General features: G+C 43.6%; 1 pseudogene; it reads left to right on the plus strand.

Annotated features, from left to right (window-relative positions):
* The window catches only part of LOC102143309 (RNA polymerase II elongation factor ELL2-like), a 45890-nt pseudogene that overhangs the window by 13676 nt on the left and 5519 nt on the right, over positions 1 to 26695 (plus strand).

Raw genomic sequence — 26695 nt, forward strand, 5'->3', positions numbered from 1 at the left:
AATGGCTCTGGACCAGTTCTTGTGTTTCTCAGCTTTTGGTTCACGCCTTATGAAAACACCACAATACTGAGGCCCCCAAACCAGTGCATATCGCAGGCCTGGGGTTTTCATTTCTCCAAGATCCTTTTTTTTTTCTTCTTCTTCTTCATTAACCCAGAGCCCTAGCAATTTTTCTCATCACTTCCCAGGACCAGTGGGCAAAGGTTTTTTTGTCCCTTTGTTATAGACTTTACACTTATTAGAGGATCTAGTTTTAGGGGACCTCTTTTGCAGAGTGTCACCTCCCACTATCCCAAGGTAAAGTCTTCTGTCGCTGCATGGACATTAGAAACTCAGTCCCTGGCACCTAGGCAAAACCAGTACCAAAATACCATGAGCTGATGCTCTGTCCGCTCACCATTTAATACTTCTCTTTGTTATAGGAAGGCTCCCTTGAGCTCAGCTGTGTTGTTTTAAATCTTTAGATTACATTTCACTCAGTATTTACAAGTTTTTGAAGTATGCATTGGGATGGGTGGGCAGTCTCTATTATCTTACTCTGCCTTGTTGCCAGGAATTGTCCACTATGATGTTTCATGTTGTATTGTTTTGAGCACTTTGATTGAAGAAGAACATTTACAATTACAACCTTCCTAGAAGAGGTCCTGCAGAATGAGGAAAGGTCTTAAATCATCAAAAGGAAGAATAATTTAAAGGACTAGACAGTATTTAAAGGTCTGTCAGGAAGAAATGGGAACTCACTTTTCAGTTGCTTTGGCTGGTGACATTAAGCTCAATGTGTGAAAGTTACCAAAAGGCAAACTTTAGTGGAACTGAAAATTGTATAGCTGTTAGACTTACCCAATAAAGGATGGTCTGATTTTTGTGAACTCTGCCATACTAGACCTGGATGATTATCTGCCAAATGCTCTTGAAGAGATTACCGCATGGAGGGGGTCTTCCAATTCTGAAGTTCTTCCACTTTTTAAAAAAAGCTTAATTTCATGGGCTCACCTTTCATAATCTATGGTTCAAGAAAGATGGAAATCTAAGACATATCAGAAGGATAATAACCACCAGTGAAATGGAACAAAGTTCATAGAGAAGCCAAAAGATGGAGCAAAACTCATTTTAATGGGTGCTTTCTCAGAATCTCCAATTTTATTGCAAGGAGAGAAAGGAAGCACTTGTCATTTTTTCAACTTCCTTTTCCCACACCTTGACTCACAAATTTACAAAGCAAATCCCTCTGAAGAGTAAGTTTCATGTAACAGACACCTAGCTACACCTGCAGAGATTTTTTAAAACCGCGTGTTACCTTATCTCTTGGATCTTTCATTCCTCTGGACTCCTTCTCCCCCATCATGCTCTCATCCTCCTTCTCCTCTTCCTCCTCCTCCTTCTCCTCTTCTTCTTCCTCTTCTTCCTCCTCCTCCTCCTTCTTCTCTCTCTCCCTATCCCTCTTCCACTCTCATTTACCTATCTCATTCTTCTCTCTTTCTATCTGCCCTTCATCTTCATCTGTATCCAGCCAGGTCATCCCATTTCTCCTTCCCTCTCCACGTTCTTTTTCCCTCCACTTCTTTACTTCATTGTCTCATCCCTCTCTCAGCTCTTGACTAGGTAGTCACCCACATCGCAAACGGAAATGTGCCTATAGTATTCCACAGTGGCATCAAAACTGAGTTTCTATCTACCTGGCTTCTCTGGCAGAGTCCTGGCCCTGACCCCTGTGGTCAGTTTCTGTTTCATCCACAGCCTACAACCACAGTGTAGGCTTCGGAGAAGATGAAATGTCAACCAAGGTTCAAATCAATTAGTGAAACTTGAGTTTAGGGAAGTGAACTTGCCTGTTAGCATAACACTTTAGTTGCTGATATTTCTTGAGCAGTTTCTATGTGCCAGCAATACATTAAGTACTTTAATTTTTCTCTTTTGATTCTCACAACAGCCTGGCAAGTTATGCACCATTATTAATCATATTTTTAAAAACACAACTTAGAAGTGCAAAGAAACAGAGAATGGTAGCCATGGGATTGTAGCCTGGAGACAAGTTCTTAACTCTGAAACAATAATCTTCCCACTAGGGGAGGGAAATGTGAAGAAGACGTCTCACAGCTCTTCTGTTCTATCTAGTGGTATACTTGCAGCAGAAAAGGTCCGGATTATCCAAAGTGAGGCCAGACATCCCTGCAAACAATAATGACAGAGTTTTATTTTTCATAGTGACACTAAGAGAAATTGGGCTAGAAGATTAGCTTTAACTATATCCTTTTTAAAAGTGGAGACACTGTGGACTAAAAGAGCCTAAAAGAGGACTTTAAAACATTTTTTTTTCCACTTTATGGGCCAGCCATTTAATCTCTTTGAGCGTCAGCTTTCTTTTTTATGAAATCAGAATCTCATATGAGGCTTATGTACGAGATTAGATAATGTGTATAAATCACCTGGAACATAGTAGATACTTGGTATTTTTTAGCTGAATCTTAATCCAATTTTCTTAGTAACACACTCCAGCTTCTCCAACCTACCCATTCCCATCTGCAGGCTAATTCCAAGACACTCATCAGTCTCATGCCATTTAATCCAGGAACCTCTCTCATCAACCCCACTCCTCACCCAATCTGAGCTAAGTGATAGTTCTGTTTTTCCATAGAATCATGTGCATGCCTCTATTACAGCTCTCATCACACTGCCACTGTCTACCAGCCTGTCTCCCTAACTAGTCTGTGAGTTCCTGGAGTATGGAGACTTCTCCGTTTATCTTAATATCTTCAGTGCTAAGCACACGGTCAGGCACATCTCAAGTACTCAGTAAATGTTTTCTTAATTAAGCCCTTCTTTCAAAATATGTTAAACTGTGGACCTAATACACTTTGGCTTCAGTGGACGTATGAGAGGAGTTGCCCAGATGAGTCAATAGATATTGTGAGCCAAAGACTCAGTCACATAGTTCTCACTTAGGTTAGAAATCCTCAGAATGCAAATACTCCCTTAAAAATATTCCAGGCTTGGTCCATATTCTTCTTGGTTTTATACATGAATCATCTGTGCCCTCATTTTTCTTAATATTCATCTTTAGAGGCTAAAAATTCAAAATCTTTTAAGTCTGTGCTCAGCAGGTCAATTCCTTTTATCTAGCTCCCCAAATAAATATATAAAAATTCCCTCCCCTCCTTTTAGGGCTATTCAATCTTCTACCAAGATCCTGCCTCCTTTCTCTTTCTAGCTCTGCTGTCCTTGCTTTGTTTAAGCATGGATTTGCCCAATAATAAAACTATGTTTATTGTTTGGCTTTCAAGATGTGTAATTCCTAATGGTTTCTGGCATTGTTTCAGCTGCAGCAGCGTAAAATTAAGCGTCTCCAGAAACTCAGCTGTAATGAATCTGAGATTCATTCCCATCCTAGTATGTGGCTGGTAACTTTGAACAAGGTAGCCTGTGTAACTTTGAGTCCCTACTTTAAAATGGTATGACTTCGTAGATTACAACTATAATCTTGTCTATGTACAATTAGCCTCTGGAGATTTTTTTTTAACGTGGAGGCTTTTGATTTTTAAATATTGTTTTTAGTACTTCGTGTTTTTTAATCTAATGTTAACAACAGCTTGCATTATTTTTTTCCAAATTACGTTACCTTTATATTTCTCTATTTAAAGGCTTGCTTTGCACTATAACTTACTTTAACCTATCAAATTTTGTAAGAATTTTCTTCCGTTTGAAACCCCTCTTTGTTCTAACTGAATACTGGAAGAATTTAATGTAATCTATGAATTTGGGGCACTTGGCAAAATTATTGAAGAAGCACTGACACAACACCAATGCCTTCTGTGTCATGACTTGCCCTGCATGTTTTTTGCTACTTTTTTCAAAGAAGGGGAAAGATCACAGAACTAATCTGTATTGAAAATCCTGTATTCTTCTGACTACTAGGAGCCCACAAAAATTTTCCATTCAAAAAAGTATTCGTTTATCCCCACTCTATATTTGGTATCTTTAAACAGCTCCCTCACACTATAACACAACTAGCCTCCAATGTTTCTACAATTCAATATTTCAGCAGTCTTTGATAAAAAAATTCTGTTTAAGTCCTTCATAAAACAAAAATTTGTATAAAATAAGTTCTCTGGGCATGAAGAAAAAAATAAACTTTTTAAAATGCAATAAATACTTAATGAACACTGAGTAGATCTTAAGTTCTATTTTCCACTGAGTAGATCTTAAGTTCTTTTTCCCCTGGGAAGAGGAAGTGCTTAGCCTGAGCGCTACCCCAGAGGCTGGGGCCCTTCTATCCTGTCTCACCCCCAGAACTCTCATTTTAACTGCCTCCCTGTCCCTCACCATTTCTTTAAACTTTCCACCACAGAATCCCAACCACAGTCAAACAAGTCGTCTTCTTTCCCCGGACTTACCTGTTCTTGACTCTAAACTTTGTCACTGGGCCCATGTCTCCTCATTAGTCTTCATGAAAGCAGAGATGTTTTATCAGTTTTGTTCACTGCTATATCTTCCAACACTCAGAATAGTGCCTAGCATTATTGAATGAAGGAACAGTTGAATGCAATTATTACTTGGTGTTTAAGACCAAGTAATAATGTAATTGTTAAACGCCAAGTAATAATTGCATTCAACTGTTCATTGGTCAAAAATTGCACAAGTTTGTCTCATTGAGTAAAGAGTACATCTCAGGAAGTTCAGTGAAGATTAACCTAATGGATATCAAATGTTAGTTTCAGATTCACATTGCTATTTCAGGCTATTCTAGCTTGCCTTTCAGATTCACCTCCAATTGCAAAGTTTTATTTTCTCTTTGGGTTGTGTTACCTTATTGCTTCTCCGCCAAGTTGTTAACTATCTGGTAGCAAATACTTATCTGTAGAGAAAAAATTCCATATAAAAAAAACCTAGTGATTCATCTTTTTCTATAGTTAAGAATTATCACCTAATAAAATTGTTTGGTAACTGCCTGATTTTTTAAGCTTTATACTGTCAAGTTAAATCTGTGAGAAGCTAAAATGATCATAAAGATAGCACCCTCATTCAAAGCTCAGACCCAGCAAAATTGCTATATGAATAAAATATGTATACAAACTAATCTTTTTAAAAAACTTTTCCCAAGGCTGTATATGAATATAAAAACCCAGATTTGAATTATACATGCAAACTGTAAAAGCAGAGACACATACTCCCTATTAAGTCTGTGTTCTAAAATATCCAGTTACCAATCAAGAAACCCCAACAGATTCCAAAGCAGCATAGTCTGTAAGAAACCATGACAAGGTAAAAGATTATTGTCTGGGCCGGGCGCGGTGGCTCAAGCCTGTAATCCCAGCACTTTGGGAGGCCGAGACGGGCGGATCACGAGGTCAGGAGATTGAGACCATCCTGGCTAACCCGGTGAAACCCCGTCTCTACTAAAAAATACAAAAAACTAGCCGAGCGAGGTGGCGGGCGCCTGTAGTCCCAGCTCCTCCAGAGGCTGAGGCAGGAGAATGGCGTGAACCCGGGAGGCAGAGCTTGCAGTGAGCTGAGATCCGGCCACCGCACTCCAGCCTGGGTGACAGAGCGAGACTCCGTCTCAAAAAAAAAAAAAAAAAAGAAAGAAAAAAAGATTATTGTCTGGCAAGTGGTGCCTAGAATCAGTTCTGAGGGGGCCAGAAGGGACTATGAATCATAGCGTGAGAAAAGATAATTTGCAGCAAATTGGTAAAATATGTGGGAGGAGCTAAAGTAGTTAGGTCTGCCGGGCGAGGTGGCTCACGCCTGTAATCCCAGCACTTTGGGAGGCCAAGGTAGGTGGGTCACCTGGGGTCAGGAGTTCTAGTCCAGCCTGACCAACATGCCAAAACCCCATCTCTACTAAATATACAAAATTAGCCAGGCGTGGTGGCAGGTACCTGTAATCCCAGTTCCTCGGGAGGTTGAGGCAGGAGAATTGCTTGAATCCGGGAGATGGAGGTTGCAGTGAGCTGAGATCACACCATTGCACTCTAGCCTGGGCAACAAGAGTGAAACTCCACCTCCAAATAAATAAATAAATAAATAAGTAAGTAAAATAAAGTAGTTAGGTCAGATCATGAGCAACAAGAGGATAATAGAGGCCTGTTTGTCTGGTTGTGTTGCTTTATTGTGGTACTATCAACTGTGAAAAGCTGAGGCAAGCCTGACAGCTTGTGAAAACTACAGAACCAGCCAGTAAGTCCTTGTTTCAGCACCAAATCTAATTTATACTGGCTATGTTAACTTGCACAAGACCGTTACCTTCCTGAATCTGAATTTCCTCATTGCAAATTCAATCTAAGCCCCCTCACAGAGCTGTGGTGCTTGGATTGATCACAGTAGTGCACATATTTACTACATTATCATGCGCTGGACAGGAGCCAGGCCCACCCTATACCAGTTTTCTCTTTTTAATCACTGGCACCTCCTTTCCTACAGTCGTTGAGGCAAAAAACAGAATCGTTCTGTCCTCCTTTCTTTTCTCCAGCTCACATCCATCCCATGAGGAAATCTATCAACTCCACCGTTAAAATATATCCAACAACATTCTACCACTGCTCACCACCTCTACTACAACTACCTGGGCCCCTATCACCAGGTTTCTTTTTTCTTGTTTTCACTTAGGCTATTACAAGAGCTTCCTCACTGATATCCCTCTCTGCCCTACCTTTGCATCCTATAGTTCTTAATCTTAACACAGAGAGAGCCCTTTAAAATATGTCAGGTCACACACAGGGTTCATGCCTGTAATCTTAGCATTTTGGGAGGCTGAGCGGGAGGATCACTTGAGCCCAGCAGTTCAAGACCAGCCTGGGTAATAAAGCAAAACACTGACTCTACAAAAAAAATTTAAAAATTAGCTGGGCATGGTGATGTGTGTCTTTGTTCCCAGCTACTCAGGAGGCTGAGGCAAGAGGATTGTTTAATCTGGATAGATTGAGGCTGCAGTGAGCTGTGACCATGTCACTACCCTCCAGCCTGGGTGACAGAGTGAGACCTTGTCTCAAAAATAAATAAATAAATAAATAAAACCACATGTGTCACATCACAGTATTCATATGCTGAGGCCCTTCCAGTGGCTCAGATCTCACTCAGAGCCCTTACAATGACCCACAAGGCCTGTGGGATTGGGTTCCCTGCCATACCTCCCTGACCCAAATCTCCTCTTCACTAACTTGGTAACAGTCACATTGAGATAAGAGTTCAGAAGGGCTTAGTTTTTAAGACACAGGTCACAATGACCCCACTGATAAAACAAGATACAGTAGAGAAGCCAGCCAAAACCAGCCAGAACCAAGATGGTGATGAAAGCGGCCTCTGGTGGTCCTCACTCCTCATTGTATGTTAATTATAATGTATCAGCATGCTAAAAGACACTCCCACCAGCTGCCAAGACAGTTTACAAATGCCAGGCAACATCCCAAAGTTATGGTGGAAAGATATGGTCGAAAACGGAAGGAACCTTCAGTTCCAGGAATTCCTTGCCCCTTTCCCAGAAAATTCATAAAGAGTCCACCCCTTGTTCAGCTATGATCAAAAATAACCATGGAAATAGCCAACCAGCAGCTCTCAAGGCTTTTCTGCCTATGGGGTAGCCACCCTTTTGATTCCATTACTTTTGAATAAATTTGCTTTCACTTTACTCTGTTGGCTCAATCTTGAATTCTTTTCTGTGTGAAGCCAGGAACCCATGTGGCCTCCCAGGCTGAGCCCCACTTTTGAGGTTCACCCTGTGACAACATGTCCTACTGATGCCTTCATTTTAGCACAGTGAGACTCATTTCAGACTTCTCACCTCCAGAACTGTAAATTTGAGGAATTTCATTGTTTTAAGCCATTCAGTTTGTGCCTGCCATCAACACCGTCTCAAATTATTTATTCCTACACCTTATGGTCCTTTGTAAATCATAAGCCTATGAACTCAGAAAATCTTAGACAAGTCTCAGTTAATTTAGAAAGCTTATTTTGCCAAGGTTGAGGACACATGCCCACAACACAGCCTCAGGAAGTCCTGATGACATGTGCCCAAAATGGTCAGGGCACAGCTTGGTTTTATCCATTTTAGGGAGACATAAGACATCAATCAATATGTGTAGGAAGTACATTGGTTCAGTCTGGAAAGGTGGGACAACTTTAAGCAAAGTCAGGAAGACTGACGTCGGGAAGGAGCTTCCAGGTCATAGATAAGTGAGACACAGTTACATTTTGAATTTCTGATTAGCCTTTCCAGAGGAGGCAAATCAGATATGCATCTATCTCAGTGAGCAGAGGGGTGACTTTGAATAGAATGGGAGGCGGATTTGCCCTAAGCAGCTTCCAGCTTGCGTTTCCCTAAGTGATTTTGGGGGCCCAAAATATTTTCCTTTCCCAAGCACAATTCATGCTTCCTACTTTGACAGTACATTAAAAGATATGCAACATCTTTACATGATTCACAACCTTCGTGCCAAACCACTTACACTGTCCCTTTTTCCACTACAAACTTCAACTTTCTTTAGATCTGCACTACCCAATATCGTAGCCATTAGCCACTTATACAACTTTCTCCAGATCTGCATTATCAAATATGGCAGCCATTGGCACCAGGACTATGGCTAGTCTGCATTGAGATATGTTGTAAGTGTGTTGTAAGTGTAGAATACATACAAGATTTTGAAAACTTACATATATAAAGTAATGTAAGACATCTCATTAATAAATTTTTTTTTGAAATGGAGTCTTGCTCTTGATATCCAGGCTGGAGTGCAGTGGCGTGATCTCCACTCACTGCAACCTCTGCCTCCCGGGTTCAAGAGATTCTTCTGCCTCTGCCTCCTGAGCAGCTGGGACTACAGGTGCATGCCACCATGACCGGCTAATTTTTTTTTTTTTTTGTATTTTTAGTAGAGACAGGGTTTCACCATATTGGTCAGGCTGATCTCGAACTCCTGACCTTGTGATCTGCTTGCCTCAGCCTCCCAAAGTGCTGGGATTACAGGCGTTAGCTACCGCTCCCGGCCCTCATTAATAATTTTTAAACTACCGATTACATGTAGAAATTAGTTTGGATATGCTGAGTTAAATATATTATTAAAATTAATGATTGCCAGGCACAGTGGCTCATACCTGTAATCCCAGAATTTTGCAAGGCTGAGGCAACTATTACTTGAGCCTGGGTCCAGGAGTTTGAAACCAGCCTAGGCAACCCAGTGAGATCCTATCTAAAAAATAAAAATAAAATTGTACCTCATTCTTTTTACCTTTTTAATATAGCTACTAGAAAATTTTCAATTATGCACATGGCTTGCATTATACTTCTATTAGATAGTGCTATATATTCTATAGCCATTGTAACTTCTAAATTTGGGACTAATCATATTGTGCATAGCCTCACTCAACCCTCAGGCCTGATGCAACAATGTCTGGCTTCATTCCTTGACTGTTGTTGCCCACCCTGTGCCTGATCGATAAGACACTCCCATCAGCCACCCAGCAACAGGTGCAGGAAACATAACCATGGACAACAGTGCTGCCTTAAGGCAATTGTGCTCTACTTACTGAAGCTCTACTATTTTATCTATAATGTAGCATTACAATTTTTACAACCCTGTTTTATCAGTCCCATTTGATGTTCAGTGTTTATATAAGGAAAAAAACACTAAAAGAAGACAACTGTTAGGAACACTTTGGTTCCTTCTTCCCAGGCTTGTTTAAACTTTTTAAGTTACATCTTATTAAATGTAGCTGTGTATATTAATACGCTTTTATATACGTGCAGATAAAACTATTGGAAGGGAAATTTCTAAAATGTTAACTGTTTTCTCTAGGTAAAGGTAAAAAACAGGTGACTTTTGTTTCATAATTTTATGATTTTTCTGAAATGTCTATAATATACATATATTGCTGTCATAATCTAAGGGTAAGAGACCTCAATTTATAATCAATCAGCCAAGCCTGATAAAGCAGAGCAAGCAAGTCCGTTCCACGTCGCTATGAACACAAGAGAAGGAGTGGGTTTCCTGTGGGGTTTGCTAACCCAAGAACCAAATGAAACAAATCAAGCTGTTGGCTGATTCTCTTTAACCATCTCCAACAGACTGTCTGCAAAGACTCTTAGTGGAAAGAGAAGGAGGTAGTCCAGGATATTGAGGATGAAAATATAGATTCAATGAAGGTGAAGGGGATATTTCCTGAGTAAATCTGCCTGCATCAAGTAGCAGATGAAGTCATAGGTTCCAAAACACAATATCCCACCCTATTTAGGTACCAGCCACCTCAGCCCAAACACACACATGATCAGACAAAAATGGGGTACTTGAGGAAAGGCAGCAGAATCCCCAAAGACACCCAAGGACCAAGTTCATTTCCCACTCTGTCCAAATATGCCTCCCTTGCCTCGATGTCTTTCCATGCTGTCAAGGTGCTGTAGTGTGAGTATGTAACCACTGGTATGTCTGACTGAGTGATCAAGGGTCACAACATAAGAAGAAAAAGGACAGGAGACAGAAGTATAAGGTGTCCTCATTTAGCATGTCCATGTTCACATCTGCCTCCCAACAACCCTTCCCTACTAATGCGAACTCCGGGAATGTACCAGAAATGTCAGTGACTCCACCCTACCCTAACCCCACAACCAAACTGCCTTAGCCAACAGAACATAAGGAAAAGAGTAAGAGCCTTTTAGTCAAACAGCGCTCAAACCTTGGTTCTTTCATCTCCTCTGTCACTAACAGCAGTGAGAATTTGAGCAAGTTATTTGTTTCACAATCTATAAAATTGTGGTCAAAGTGCCTCCAGTGGGAGGGAGACCAGTCAGGACCCCTTTCCTAACAGGCAACTTTGCACACTTCAGTAACACTCCCCAGGTACAGGAAATACATAGTCCAGGTAACATGGACCTTCTTGTAGTCCCTTCTACCTCTCCCTCACCCTCCCTTATTCCTTTCCTCTCTAGACTCTCCTAATGGACTAAACCTCCTCATATCCATTTTGACAGGAAAAAAAAAGGGAACCGAAGCTGACCTTCTACATCTCCCCCTGCACACTGCTTCCAACACACACACACCCCTTCCCCTGCCAAAGCTTGTTCACAACAATCCTGATCATGCTTTGCACCTTATCAGGATTCTCTGCACATCTTATGTTTCAAATGGACACATCATCTAGGAAAAGTTTTCACTGGGCCTAGAAAGAATCTTTAGACCCAAAAGACAGGAAAAAAATGAATGCACAATTGGCAAAAGGAAAAATGTGTGCTTGACTTCATAGCACCTCTGAAAAGAAAACTAAACTCAGAAGTACCATTTTGAGTAAAATTGTTCTTCCCTTTCTTGCTTCCCCTTCTGCTGTACAGTTTCTTTTCCCAACAATCTTTTCCTCAAATAGGGTTGTATGAGTCACCTGGGGAGAGTCAAAGGAAGGTTGGTGTGTAACCCCAGGGAATTCCCAATATGAGGAATTTCAAGTGAAAATGAAATGAACAGAGGGAGACTATTTAGTGACAAAGAATCTAAATTCCAGCTTCTGAATCCCAGAGCCGTTTTTCAGACATGAATGTGAAAAGAGAAAACACTGGCAATATTGAGGCCATTGTAAAGAGTATGCTTTCACAATGAATTAGGCAGATGAACAAGGAGTGGTTTTTTGGTGTGCCTTGCTCCAGGGCACCTACATCTATCCAGGAAGACATGTCATAATTAATATAGCTGAAAGGGTGGCAGAAATTGAACAGGCAGTGAAATGAAGAAGATTTCTAGTGCCTCCGAAATGGGGACTTCACACTGTAGTGTCATGATATGCTAGGAAGTAGTATGAATTCCCAACATTAAATATAATCAAATGAAAACACTACTCCCAAACTAAAGAAAGATGAGCCTCTTCACAAGTCTATTCTCTTCGCAGGATGTAAGGATGACTCAGAGTTGATCATCCTTACAAAAATGGCCTACAGTTCAATATCAGCAACAAGCAAGAAATTATTCTGCCAGAGAAATTCCATTTTCAAGTGATACTAACTCAAGACCTATAGAGTCTTCATATTTATTTTAATTTCATAAAATAAGCCTAAGGCTGGAAGAAAAATATATAGACACTTCTGACAGATTTTGATACTAAAAGCAACCATCCACATCCAGTACCTTTCCATGTAGCCAGTGACAAGCAGGCTGGGTTTAACTAGGCAAAATGTATGAACATAAATGGTGGGGGAAAAACTCAGATCTATGGAAAAATGATGGGGACTAATGGGGAACGGGAAGCTCAGAGCTGTGGAAAAATGATGGGGAAGAGGGAAGCAAGAAGGTTTAAAGGGGTTTAACAAAAACAAGAGCTTCACATTCACTCATCTATTCTTTCAACAAGTATTTACGGAGCACTGACTGTATACCAGGTACTAGGAACACAATGCTGAATAGGACATAGTCCATGTCTGCATGGAGCTTACAACTAGTAAGGTGGATATAAACCTAAGCCTGACATAATACAGCATAATTAAGTACTAAAGTTGGGGCAAACAAACTTGAGGAAAGGCCCCTTAACCCACCCTGGGATGTGAAGGGTCAAGAAAAGCATCCCAGAGTAAAGAAGGTCAGAAGCCAAAGCAAATGCCAAGGTGAAAGGCATTATGAACAAATCTCCTTTCCTCTTCGTCTAATGTCTTTTTTGCTTTAACTTATGGCAAAAGGCGATGATCAAAAAAGGTGGGTAAAGGGACCAGAGGATGAAACCAGCTGAGACCATGATGTTATAATCACACATAAAGCTATGTGAAAATTTGAGAATACAGGAGGGAGAGTGTAATTCTGAGACTGACAGAGGTGAAGTTTAGGCCAAATAGTGGAGGTTGGGTAAAAAAAAAAATTGCAAGAGAATCGTAGCGAGAGATACTGACAGAGTATTCATGGCTGATTGATTTCATCAGCTCAAACAGAACTGTCACCTAGAGTCCACTGCTCAAATTGGCCCCTTCTTTTTCTTCCTGGTAAACTAGCCGACATCTGTGGAGTATGTTCAATTGCCCTTTCTAGAAGGCCTTTAAAAAGTATTTTTTTCTCTCTACAATATTTTATTTGATGTTTCTGTTAGACTGTCTTATCCCTAAGCAATGGCAGAAAAATACGTTTGCCAATGTACAATCAACTCTGAGAGTCAAATGAAAACTGTCCTTCTTTACATGTATAGGTTTCTCCAGTGCTGCATGAAAGTGCAGTTATGTTTAACTTTTTCTCAAACTCAGTACATTTATAGATTTCTTCATCATTGAGGATTTTGGTGTTGGATGAAATGAAGGCACTGAAAGATGCTTCACAGCATTGGACATAATATATGGGACTTCTCTTTCACATGGATTCTCTTGATGCTGAGGAAGGACGGCACACTGAGTGAAGCTCTTCCCACTTACTGTCTGCACAGACCCGCTCCCCTGAAGAATGCTTCTGTGGTACAATCACATCTTAGGAGAAATCACTGACACATTCTTCTTGGTGAGTTGCCATCTTTACCTTTCACTGTCTTCCTGTTGCTGAATATTTTCCAGATTGGAGGATGTGCAGCATTTACGTACCTTTCTTGTAATATTTCAATATAGTGTGACACCCTGGAAATGTCCTGCTAACTAAATCTGAGTAAAAAAAGAAAAAAATACATACCTCAAACGTATATTATTATTATGGGAATCCAACATTTTTCAGAATTCAAAACAAAGCAAGAAAACCAAAATGAGGTACAGTCAACTTTGTTTTCTTTCTTTCTTTCTCTCTTTCTCTCTCTCTTTCTTTCTTTCTTTTCTTTTCTTTTCTCTTTTCTTCTTCTTCTTCTTTTTTTTTTTTTTTTTTTTTGAGACAGTATATCACTCTGTTGCCAAGGCCAGAGTGCAGTGGCACGATTGTGGCTCTCTGCAGCATTGACCTCCCAGGCTCAAGCGATCTTCCCATCTCAGCCTCCCAAGTAGCTGGGACCACAGGTCCAGTCATCACCGTGGCTGGCTAGTTTTTGTATTTTTTGCATAGATAGGGTTTCACCATTTTGCCCAGGCTCGTCTCAAACTCCTGGGTTCTGTTCAACTTTCATTCATCCATTATCACTCTCCACTTTCAACTATCACTCTACATATTTTTTAAATGAAAAAGAGCATTGGTTTTATTGCATATTTCATGCTATGAAGGAGATAATAAGCAGATTCTGGAAGTTCTTTGAAAATACAACCAAGGTGTTTTTGAAAGCTAGACTAAAATATGACTTTAATATGATATACAAAAGAAATAGCTTGGGTCAGAATGAGGGGGAAAGGGGCCTTAAAAATGGGAAGAGGAGTATATAACAGAGAAAGATGTGAAGAGGCAAAATACTTCAGAATTAGCTAGGGGAGATATGGGAAGGAGCAGAAGCACACACAGAAAAGCAAAAGAAAAATTGATGCCATTCTGCAATGTTGCTCACCTGTATATCTGTGTTCTCTATAACTAAATTCCCAGCATCTAGGATTCTAACTAATGCATCCCCACCACAGAGCTCACAGACCCCTACACACAGCCAGAACCAAAGAGTTTTTGAAGGTACAAGAAGTTTTACTCTCTCTTCCCCCTCTTTCACCATATATCTCCCTGACGACTTCTTCAAACCTGTTTCCTCTCTTTTTCCAGTTTCTTTCACTTCCCACTCTCTGACCCAGAAGTCAACCCAGGGTTGGGTCCTCTGTTAAATGACAAGCTGTGGAGGCCAGAGACAAAATGGCAGGTCTGAGGGTTACTATCTACGCCACCAGACTTAAGAGAAGCAAAGAGGCTACAGAGAGGTAGAACATAGAGGTGGAACCAGAAGAGACAAGGATCAGAAGAGAAGCAGAAATAAGTGAAATGAAGTAGGATGGTTCAGATCTGCTTGTGCCTACAAACGTTTACCGTGGGATCCTTTTCTTGGGGTCGTTGGCATGACTCCTGGGGCAAGGGCAGAGTGTTAGAGGAGGTCTGTCTAGGACAAAAGCAAGAAAAGGTACTCAGGAGGGAGAGAAGGATGACGATTCCAGGAACCGCGTGTGAGAAAGAGGACTGAAACAGAGCATTTAATAATCGGAGCCCGTATGGAATAATAAAGGGAATCTGTAGGTGGCAGGGGTTTTATAGAGGGAAGCCAAAGATGTGGGAGGAACTGAGCGTTAACAAAGACAAGGCAGAAAGTGACCCTAGAAATGCTGTCCAGTTTCCAGTCCCTGCTCACAGTTCATTCAATGTATCATCCAAAGGAGAAACCGCAGAATTAAGCCACACCCACGCAGCTAGTCCACACTCGATTCCCCCGTGCAAGTAACTTTTTCTCAAAAATCTTCGTGACTCAACTGGTCGCGAAGATTTCCTCTCAAAAGAACCAACTGCTACCACCCTGCAAAAACTACAACACCCATAGTGCCCCGCGCACAGGCCGAGTGACCCATCCTTTTCCGATTCCCACTAGCTAATAGTCCTAGCCAATTTCCTCTGCCGGGAAATGATTTGGAGCACATGCGCACCTTCGCTCCTTGTCGTGGGCTGGCCTCCAACTTGGAACGCGGCGAACCGCCTGACCTCTTCCGGCAGCCTCGTCCTGGGACGCATGCGCACATCGAGACGCCCCGACAGCAGGGCGCGGGTCTCTAGTTATATATTTTGCTATGCTCTAGGCTATGCATTTGGAACAGTGCTTTCCTTTTTATCTTTGTTTCTTTTACTTAACTTCGGGATGCAGCAATGAAGTGTTATTAAAAGAGCCCTAAAGCTGAGGGTGAAATTTGGACTCTGTAACAAGGTCCTAAGCAAGTTACTTAAACGTGGGGACCTCGGCCTCCAAACCAGATGACACTCGAGGCACAGCCTGCCTCCTATCGCTGCTGGAAAGACTGGAAATGGTACTGTTGGTGCCCATAGACCTCCAGACCCCCGTGGGACAGCAGCTGGATGTTCCTCCACCATTGAATGAAGTGTGAGCAGGGACTGGAAACCGGACAACATTTCTAGGGTCAGCTGGAAGGAGAGGTAGGGAAAGAGAAGCTTCCTTAGCCTTTCCCTCGAGCCCACGTCTCATCAGTAAGCAACTCCTGACAATTCTCCACCTACATATCTTCCCACTTTTCTCCATCCACACTGCCATTTCTCTATCCCCACTGCCATACCATTTTCTCTTGCTTAAATGATTTCCCTGTTTCTAGCCCCTACCCTACCTGCTGTGGGATCATTCTAAGATGCAAATTTGATCATTAAAATATTTCATGGCTTCTCTTGGGCCTCAGAATAAAGTCCAAACACCTTAAAAGGGCTCTAAGACACTCATTGCCTGACTTCTTCCTAGTCTTCCAGACTTCCTTCTCTCCGTCTGTGTTCCAGTCATCTTCAGAAACTATCAGTTTAACAAATCAGGCTGCCTCTTACTTCAAAGGCTTTTTGCATATAGGAACAATTTAATGAACATTCTAAACTCTGCTGAACATATTCTCAATGAGGTTTTAACCAGTGCCTTCAACCGTACTCAGTTCTTCCAGCCCTGACAGATTCTGTAGTTTTTTTGTTTACTTAATTATTACAAGTCCAGTCTAATGTAGTCCACTTAAAATCTTAAATCTCATTTCAAGTTTTGCAATGAGATTCGCAAAACTTCCTTCCTTCCCCTCAGCACCAGCCAGACTTCAGCAGTGGAACTTGGTTTGGGGAAGTGGTGTATTCTGTCCTTTAATAGAAGTCTGCCTTTCCCAAAAATACTTACTGTGTTGGAACCCCGAGGAAAAATCAGGGCGGGCTGGGAAGTGAGGGCCAAAAGTCATTTTGCCTGACTGGGCATTAAATTGCAATTGTCTGTTGGTTCTCTCTGCCTCTCAGTTGAAGGCTGATTGGTGATGAATACCTTCCATTTGGAAGGTACCCAAATGCTAGTTCTTAATAGGCACATGGGTTAGTTCCCTGGGAGCTCTCCCCAGTACATAATTCCTTGATGGGAAATCTGCTGCAGCGTAAAACTGTTACTGGTAGAGGGTCTTGACTGCAAGTTGTCCAGATTTCTTGGCGTTTTCAACAAAGGATTGGACAAAACGCACAGCAAAGCAAGGAAAGAAGGAAGCAACAAAAGCAGAGATTTATTGAAAGTGCAAGTACACTCCACAGTGTGGGAGCAGGCCGTGCAGAGGCTCAAGGGCCCTGATACAGAATTTTCTTGGGTCCAAATACCTGCTAGAGGTTTCCCATTGGCCACTTGGTGTTCACCCCATGTAAATGAAGTGGTGGCCCACAATCAGTCTGATTGGTTGCGGAAAGCAACCAATCAGAGACTGAAGTGAAGTTGCAAAGTTCCACTCCTTTCAGTTTCCCATCTACTGTGCAGAAACGGTGTGAATTTATTTAAAGGGAGTAGCTTCTGGTCCTTTTGTTACTTAGGCGTGGAAAGTTAAGGCTTTCGTTTCAATTTAGTTCTAGAAAGTCAGGATGAAACTGCCTTAGGTTTCTTGCCTTCAGACCCTATTCTCCTGCCTCATAACTGTTTCCCACAACCCCTCAGCCCGGCTCTTGGTGGTATAACTAGGTTTCCTGGCTTGGCAGCCAATTCTCTTGGAAGGAGAACCGGCAAGATGACCCACACCCTATTGAGTGTTCATTTAACGTACAGTAAACTCACACCGATTTCCACACTATTCATTTGACTCACATCCCTGCTAAACCAAGTGGTAAGAGTGATAGCTCTTTCCCTGTCATCCTTCTCTCCCTGCTCTAGTGATCAGAGTACAGATCAGCAAGCTCATCAGCAGATATCCAACCAGGGATTGAGATATCAGTCTCTTCTTCTTGCCAGCCCACCAATTTCTATGAGTGATTCTCTTGGAGACCCCTCACTTGGAGGAGGTGAGAACAAAAGTCACAGCACTCATTTCCGTGACTGGGTACACATGACTCCATCAGTGCCCTTTCTCTTTTTACCTCCATATTATCTTCTAGGGGATGGTTTTAAATCTAGGAGAGGTTAAGGATGGGGTGCTGTAGTATGGTTCGGGGTAGCAGAACTAACTTTCCTCTTTTAATGGCACCTCTAGGATGTTAACGCAGGACAATATATTCCAAGGGGCCTTGGACGAACCTAGTTCTCCACTCTTTCTTGCTTGTAATTCTCAAGAAAAACCGTAAAATGTGCTAGGAATACAACATCCTGAGAAAGGAAGGAACCACTTGAAACTGGGCCTCCTTGTTCCTGTCCCTCCTAGGGAATGTAACATCTGGAGTTGGAGAGGAACTGCCAGGGACAGTCCAGGCTTTGTACCTCTCTCCCCTGGAAGCAGGATGCCCTTCCCAGCTTTGTCCAATGAGTCACATGACTCCTGAGGTGTATAACTCATAGTGGGCTGCCTTTTGGGGCCTCTCATTTGTGATGCACATGGGGCATGTACAGGCAACACTCAATCCTGTTCAGGAAGCTTCCTTGAGCCTTGAGGACTGCCTCACAATGGATCCTAGCCTTCTTTTGTCCCTTCCTGCCTGCCTATAAGTAATAATCCCACCTCGCAAAATTTGTTGCATGTGAGTGTATCTCCAGTCGACACTGGTAGACCTTCAGGCTAGGATGTAGTGGGTGGAAGTGTGTGGACTCCTATTTCTGGCAATTGGCATAGTGTCAATCTCTGCTGTCCTGCTTGTAGTGGGAGTCTTCTCTTGGGATTGGTTATTAGTGAACCTGCCTCACAAAATTGGTGCTGTGAGCAGGGTGTGGTCTGGTGAAGTGGGACAGTGATATCTCCTGGTATGTGGCCCAGGGCAGAGATGTCAGCCTGGGCATTCAGGAACTGACTGGACATGCAGCTGGATGAGTCATGGGGAGGGAAGGATGATAAGTGAAACATACTCTCCCCACCTCCCCTGCAGATGGGAGTGAGCTGGCTGCATAGACCGAGGAGAGAGTACAGAATATAGAAACAGGATAGAGCAGCGTACAATCCCCTGGGTGTTGGGACTTATGTAATTGCTCATTCCCAGGCCGGAAAGCTCAGGAACTGGGTATTCTGATGGACCCTGAGGCACTTGAGAGAGAACGGGAAAGAGATCCTCAGACTATCCCTGGAACATCTGAGAGGGAACCAACACACATAGGGCGGGCCTTCAAAGATGGGGAGACCCCCTATCTAAAGGATGCATGTGGAGGAAGGCCAGGGAAGTCTTATGCAGCCTAGGCAGTGTGTTTGTTTGATAAAGGACGTTGCAGACCCAAATGTCTCCGGCTGAATGGTGCAGTTAGAAATGGGGCCAAGGTCTCTGGGTCCCCACTGAGTGCCAATGGCTCCATTCTCTGTTAGGATAAAAAGGGGAAGGAAAAGGATTCGGACTTTTCTGGGGTTCTTGTGCCCTGAGGCCCACATTGCAATATTTCCGGATCCCTTTAGGGGAAAAAAGATTAAAGTGATGACATCAGGAGGTTTGGAAGTGAATATGGAAGATCATGGTGCCTATTTGCTTGTGGTGCTTATCTGCTTGTGGGTGGGGCCCTTTGGGCCATTTCAGGGGCCAGTGATCATGGTTCCCATCACTAAGTGTATTGTAGGCATTGACACTTTGGCTGCTTGTGGAACAAAATATCACCACTGCCTGAGGGGGTATGTCCTTTCACAGCTAAGAATTCGAGCCATTAACAGTGGGGTATAGGCCACCCCTGCCTGCCACCTAAGCTACTCAGGACCCATCGGGTTACTAAAATAAAAGCAGTGTTACATATTAAATGGAGAAGAGGACATTACTTGGCTAATTCAAAACTTGCTGCAGATAAAAATGTTATAAGCTACCCTTTCACAGTGTAACTGCCCAGTTTGGCCAGTCAAAAATGCCTTTGGGGCATGGAGACTCACAATGGACTGTCCCAGGCTGAATGCCAAGGCCATCTGGGCTGGAAGCCAAAGAAGTATCCCAGATAAAGTCAAGCAAAAATGTTTAACCCTGATAGTATCCACTAATAAAAAGGAGGCTCAACAACTCAACCTCTTTGGATACTGACAACAGTATGTACCTTACCTGAGTGTCCTTCTGGCCCCTTTAGTCAAAGTGACCAACAAAGTCCCCACTTTGAACAGAGAGCCCTTTGCAATGGCAGACCTTGGAAGCCATTCAACAAGTTGTGGCACATTCACTAACTTTAAAACCTTGACAGCCTGCTAGCTTAATGGAGTTAAAGGTCCACAACCCCCATGCCTGCTGACAGGAGTCTGTGCCAACAGAAAACTGCCACTGGGTTATAGCAGCTTCTCATTTTAAACACTTAAGTTGTGGCTGGACACGGTGGCTCATGCCTGTAATCCCAGCACTTTGGGAGGCCGAGGCAGGCAGATCACGAGGTCAGGAGATCGAGACCATCCTGGCCAACATGGTGAGACCCTGTCTCTACTAAAAATACAAAAATTAGCCAGGCGTGGTGGTGGGCACCTGTAGTCCCAGCTACTCAGGAGGCTGAGGCAGGAGAATCGGTTGAACCCAGGAGGCAGAGGTTGCGGTGAGCCAAGATCGCACCACTGCACTCCAGCCTGGGCGACAGAGTGAGACTTTGTCTCAAAATAAACAAACAAACAAACAAACAAACACATAAGTTGCCTGAGGCAGCCACCAGATATGTCTCTTCTGAATTCAATCCCTTGCTTGCTATTGGGCAATCTTGGGGACTGAGCATCTTACAGCCTAAAAGCAACATATGACACTGTAACCTGAACTAGCCATTCCCACTTGAGCGCTCACAAACCCCAACTATAACATTGGATGGGCTTGACAGACATCAGTTATCAAACTGAAATGGTACATTCAAAATTGAGCCCAGCCAGGAGCCCAGGGAACCAGTATGCTCCCTAAACAAATGGCTAGCTCATCAGAAGGAGCCAAGCTAGCCATACTGAATGCTCCAGAATGGCTAGCTTTGCTCCCTCTGAGGCAGTCCATGGCACAAGACTCAGAGACTTGCCTACTGATGGCATGGCAGGTTTACTAATGGAGCTGCAAAACAACAAGCAGACAGGTCATGAGGTTGTGACTGCCATCTGGCCAAGGGATGGTCATACATTGACTGTGACTGAACATGAAAGTTCTGCCCAATGGGCCAAACTACAGGAAATGATGATGGCCATCCAGGCCACCTCTACCATCATATCTTGCTATATTTTCATGAATTTATGGGCTGTTGTCAACAACCTAGCCATTCAGTCAGAGGAATGGCAACTAAGTGACTGGACTATTAATTGATTCCTTGTATGGGGAATAGGACTATGGCAGCAGCTTGCTGCCTGGAAGGGAGACATATATGTCACTCATGTGGATGCTTGGACTACCATAGACCCCCTTGAGAGGAAGTTATGTCATATTTTCGGACACTTCGTGGGACTTTACTCTGATGAAGGAACATCCTTCACTGCCCAGGGAACATGACAGGCACACTCTCAGGGAATATGATGGACTTTCCATGCACCCTGTTATGTGCAGGTGAACGGAGCTATTGAACAATGGAATAGCTAGCTGGCTCAGACAGCAACAGAAAAAGGACATTAAGACAGCCTGCTGGTATGGTATACCCGCATCTAACTAAGGCAGTATGGACACTGAATTCTGTACTCCAATGCAAAAGAAACATGGCACTGCAGCACATGTTTTGAAAACACTGAGCTTGGTGGAGATGGAGGTGAACCAGGCAGCCACTTGATTAGGCTATGCCTGGAAAATCCTAATCTCAGTATTCCCAACCATTCTTTTTCTGTTTTCCCTTAAGAGTGCATATTCTGGAGGTAAGTTCGAGATTCAGGCCATTATAGCACCCTGAACAGGGCCTCTCCAACTCTAATCTGCAGGTGATACTTCCCCTGGTGCCTCCCTTCTATGGGATGCCACAGGGATGGGAGAGAGAACCAAGGAGTACCAGGGTGTTAGGGTTCCTCTAGTGGCACTGGGGACGTCAGATCTTTCCAGTCAGGTGGGTAGTGTTATCAGATGTCAAATTTGTACCTGACGTAATTTCCCTACATGGGCTAGACAACTGAGGCTGCAAACCCTGGGTCAAGAAACAAGGGTAATGAGTGCCTACAGAGGTGGTAGCCTGGGGACTGGGACAGACTGGGTCACTACACCACCTCAGCCCAACTCCTATCTGTTAGGCAGGAACTACCTGTACCTCAGGGGAAGGGAAAGGGAAGGGGAAGAAACCTGTCAATCTACTTTATCCATGAGGCAGTAGAAGCCTGGAGGGTAACACTTTCATTAGGCATTCCCAAGCTGTGATCACTGCAGGCTGCCTGACTAAGTACTGTATCCTCCATCCCAGACTTTGTTCTGTTACAGACCGCGGAGACCCTCTCATCCTGCCAATGGTAAAGTACACCAGCATTCCTAAGGCCACAATGTACGTTAACAGAATCCCGGCCCTGGTTACTGAGTGAGGATCTGGCACTTGCCACTTGAGAGGGGGCTAGAGGGGCCTGTTACAACTTAACTAACTCAAAGTGTCACAACCACACCTAACAAAACCTTGGTGGGCTGGTGCTTTGATTCAACATGGTCCTTTGACTACTTGGATCAGAAATGTCCCAGCAGTGACAACAAAAACAAGGACTAAACAAATGCTAGTCCTCTGCATAGGAGCTTCATGAGCATCATCGAATGGAGGAAACTGAGCTCATGCAACTATGTGATTAATGAGGCCTAGCTGGTGAATGCCAATGCCTCCGTACTATGAACAGGTCGCTGAACAATAAAACGGGGGAATGGATGCTGCGTGCATCCGAGGGCTACATCTTTCTCTGAGGGCAGTTGGAGGTGACCTAAGTATGGGAGGGGCAATGTCATGCCCAAAAAGCTGATGGATGCGGAGATCCATGCATGGGGCCTGCTGGAGGTGCCGCTAAACAGCACTCCTTGGGGTGAGGTGCACTGTTGGGCCAGCAGCCTAAACCTGTACACCAGTCTACCTAGGGACCTGCTAGGAGGAGGAGCTGACTCTGGAATTATGTCCTTTATGAGAGCTTTGGTACCATACACAGGAGTCAGAGCTGAAAAAAAAAAAGAATCTGTCCCTGACCATGAAAGATATTGTTTCTTCCACTGCCCCTGCTGTAGCAGCCCAGCAGATATCCTCCAAGTTCTTAAAGAAAGTCGTTTGGGCAACAGAATTCTTCTAGGCTCCCTTTTAGACCAGTTGGGAGGAATGTCGTTGCCAACACTTCCTGCTCGATCTAGATAAACACCTCAGGCATTGTGGAGACACAGGTGGAGGAGATCCAAATGCAGCCCCCCTTGCTGCAGACAGTGGGGACATCTGAAGAATCCTTCTTTGGTCTCTTTAATGAATTCTTATCTGGATCACTGGAACCTTGGGTAGGTGACTGCTCAGGCAGGTACAGCCACCCTGCTTGTGGTTATAATACTCCTGGGCCTAATGAAATGTACTCTGGCTCACTCAGTGATGTTGCACGAACATTGTGTCAGTGAAGGTGTCACATTGACTTGACAAGGCAAACCTCTACTTCCAGATCTGGGGAAGCCTGTGGACATATGAAATGCACTAGCTTTGCGAAGAGGGATATCTGGGTTGGTGGGGGGTGACTACAGGACAGTCCTCCAGGGGACCTGGCACTGACCTAATTCTCACCCTCTTTCTTGCTTGTAGTTTTCAAAAAAAAAACTGTAGAATATGCTGAAAACATAATACCCAAAATAGCCCCGGCGTGGTGGTTCATGCCTGTAACCCTAGCACTTTGGGAGGCGGAGGCGGGCGGATCACTTGACATCAGGAGTTCAAGACCAGCCTGGCCAACGTGGTAAAACCCCATCTCTACTAAAAATACAAAAATTAGCCAGGTATGGTGGCGGGCACCTGTAATCCCAGCTACTCGGGAGGCTGAGGCAGGAGAATAGCTTGAACCCGGGACGCAGAGGTTGCAGTGAGCTGAGATCATACCATTGCACTCCAGTCTAGGCAACAGAGCAACTCTTTCTCAAACAAACAGACAAACCCAAAACAGGCAGTAACTGCCTGAAACAGCCCAAGCCCCGTTTCTGTCCCTCCTAGAAAATGTAACATCTGGAGCTAGAGAGAGGCTGCCTGGGACAGCCCAGGCTTTATTCTTCTCTCCTCTGGAAGCAGGATGCCCTTCCCAGCTTTGCCCAGTGAGTCACATTACCCCTGAGATATGTAACTCAGGGGGGGTTGCCTTTCAGGGTCTCTCAGCTGTAGTGTGGGGGGCGGGGGGCATGTACACTCAAGACTCCATCCTTCCCAGGCAGCTGTCTTGAGCCTTGAGGACTGCCTCACAATGGATCCTAGGCCTCTTTTGTCCCTTGCTGCCCGTCTGTATTATAATAAAACCACTTCACATTACATGTTGCATGTGAGCCTGTCTCCAGCAGACACTGGTAGCACTTCAGGCCAGGATGTAGTGGGCAGAAGTGTGTGGATTCCTATTCCTGGCAGTTAGCATAGTGACGATCTCTGCCGTCCTGCCCGTGGTAGTATTGGTGATTAGTCCTGCTTCATAGTTGTGTGAATGCTCCTGTTTGTCCTTAGTTTGAGGTCATAACTGACAATTCCAGGGTTCCAGATACATAACATTCTGCTACACAGATGCTGTTTCCTTTGCCCAGCACATCTGTCACCCACCTCAACCCCTTCTCTCTTTTCCCCATCTTTCTGTGGGTAGCTCCTCCTCATTCTTTAGGTCTCAGTGTAGACAGCACCACTATCAGGAAGGAGTCCTGACACTGCCAGGCCTAAGGCAGGAGACTAATCTTCTGCTTCCAAAGCTCCCTGTGCCTCCCTCATCACAGTGCTTCCCAATTACGTTTCAAATTAGTCTGTCTTCCCCGACTAGACAAAGCATCATGAGGGCCGAGACAGTGTGAGCCCATTTTGTTCATGTTTGCACCCAAAGTGCCTTGTGTACAAAAGGCACACGATATTAGTTAACTAAACATGTGAACACATTTTTTTCTTATGGTTTTGAGGAAGAGGGAGCTTGTGTGTGCTTAGAAAAAGCCTGGACTCCTATTGATACACCACTGTCCATGCAGCTCACTCCTCGAGAGCCACTGCCCTTTATTCCTGCTGCACATGTCAGATTACGTTTGCAGAAAAATCTTTGAAATATCTAAAGGGCTGTATTTGAATCTGCACTTCTATAAATCAGATTTATTTGGTCAACCCTATCCTGTAAAGGCTTGCAAAAGAGAAAACTATGAGACAGCTAAGGATGGGATGTTATCCTGAACTTTTTGCTCCATTCCTCACAAGGCTTTTCTTGGTTAATTAAAAGTCTGACTCGGGAGGGCACGGTGGCTCACACCTGGAATCCCAGCACTTTGGGAGGCCAAGGCAAGCAGATCACGAGGTCAAGAGATTGAGACCATCCTGGCTAACATAGTGAAACCCTGTCTCTACTAAAAATACAAAAATTAGCTGGGCATGCTGGTGCACGCCTGTAGTCCCAGCTACTCGGGAGGCTGAGGCAGGAGAATCGCTTGAACCCGGGAGGTGGAGGTTGCAGTGAGTGGAGATCGTGCCACTGCACTCCAGCCTGGTGACACAGCAAGACTCCATCTTAAAAAAAAAAAAAAAGAACAACAACAACAAAAAAGCCTGATTCAGCCAGTAGGAGCTCCCTTCCCACCAACTGACTATAATGAAAGGGAAATTATGGCTTCCTCTACTACTACACAACAGCCTTTGGATGCAACATTTCACCATTTATTTGTTCAACAAAATACTGTTAATATTAACTGACCTTGAAGGGCTGAGAGGGCTTTAATGTACATCTAGCTGGGGCCCTTCATGCTACTAGGGACACAGTGAGTGATGACAGCTTCCCCAAAGTAAGGCTGTTCCTATGCTTGGACACTAAGGTAGAGTTCTCAGGGGCTAGGGCCTGTCCTTCCTTCTCTTTCTCTTCCTCTCCACACCTCCACAATAGAACAGAAAGCAACAGTTGTGCCCCAGAAAAAAATGTGCCTTGGCCTTCCGACCCCTGGAGTGACACAGAATATCATTCCCAGGAAGTAGCTCCAGACATAAAATTCTCCCCATATTATCTGCCCTGGATAATCTATTTTGTTCTTTAAAATGGGGGCGGCATTTTTGTCTAAAAAAATCATGTTCCTAGATTAAATAAAACATTAATTTATCCAGAATATTGCACTCATCTGGTCACCCAATGAATATATATTGAAGAATATTTATATGCAAGTTTCTGTGGATAGTTAAAGATATAATTCCTGCTCTCAAGTTGCTCAGGATCTAGTGAGAAGAGGCAAACAGTTTCAGCACTAAGCACTATGATAGGGTTATGCATTTATGGCCAGAAAGTGGTGGAGGTCAGGGGAAGTTTCCCAAGGAAAACAACACTGGCTTAGTCTTAAAGTTGGGGTTAACCGAGCAGAGTAGAGTGGAGGGAGGTGATGCAGAATTGCAGACAGAGTGAACACCAGGTACAGAAGCCAGGTGATCATAGATATAAGCCCCTGATGAGCACTTATCCTAGGATGGATGCTACATTAAGAGCTCAACCACAACTCTTTGAAATAGGTCCTTCGCCCGCTTTCATATATGAGGAAACTGAGGCGTGGAGGGGCTAACTAAATATATTGAACAAAGTCACAGTTTTCTTAATAAGTGATGAAGCTGAGACTCAAACCAGAAGTTTGAGTCCAGAGCCACTGCTCTTCACCAGTTCATTACCTGGAACTTGCTATTGATGTAAGGTGTCTTTTGTAAAGGAATATAAGATGCC

The sequence above is a fragment of the Macaca fascicularis genome, chromosome 1 (assembly GCF_037993035.2).
Source record: "Macaca fascicularis isolate 582-1 chromosome 1, T2T-MFA8v1.1".
In the NCBI taxonomy this organism is placed as follows: Eukaryota; Metazoa; Chordata; class Mammalia; order Primates; family Cercopithecidae; genus Macaca; species Macaca fascicularis.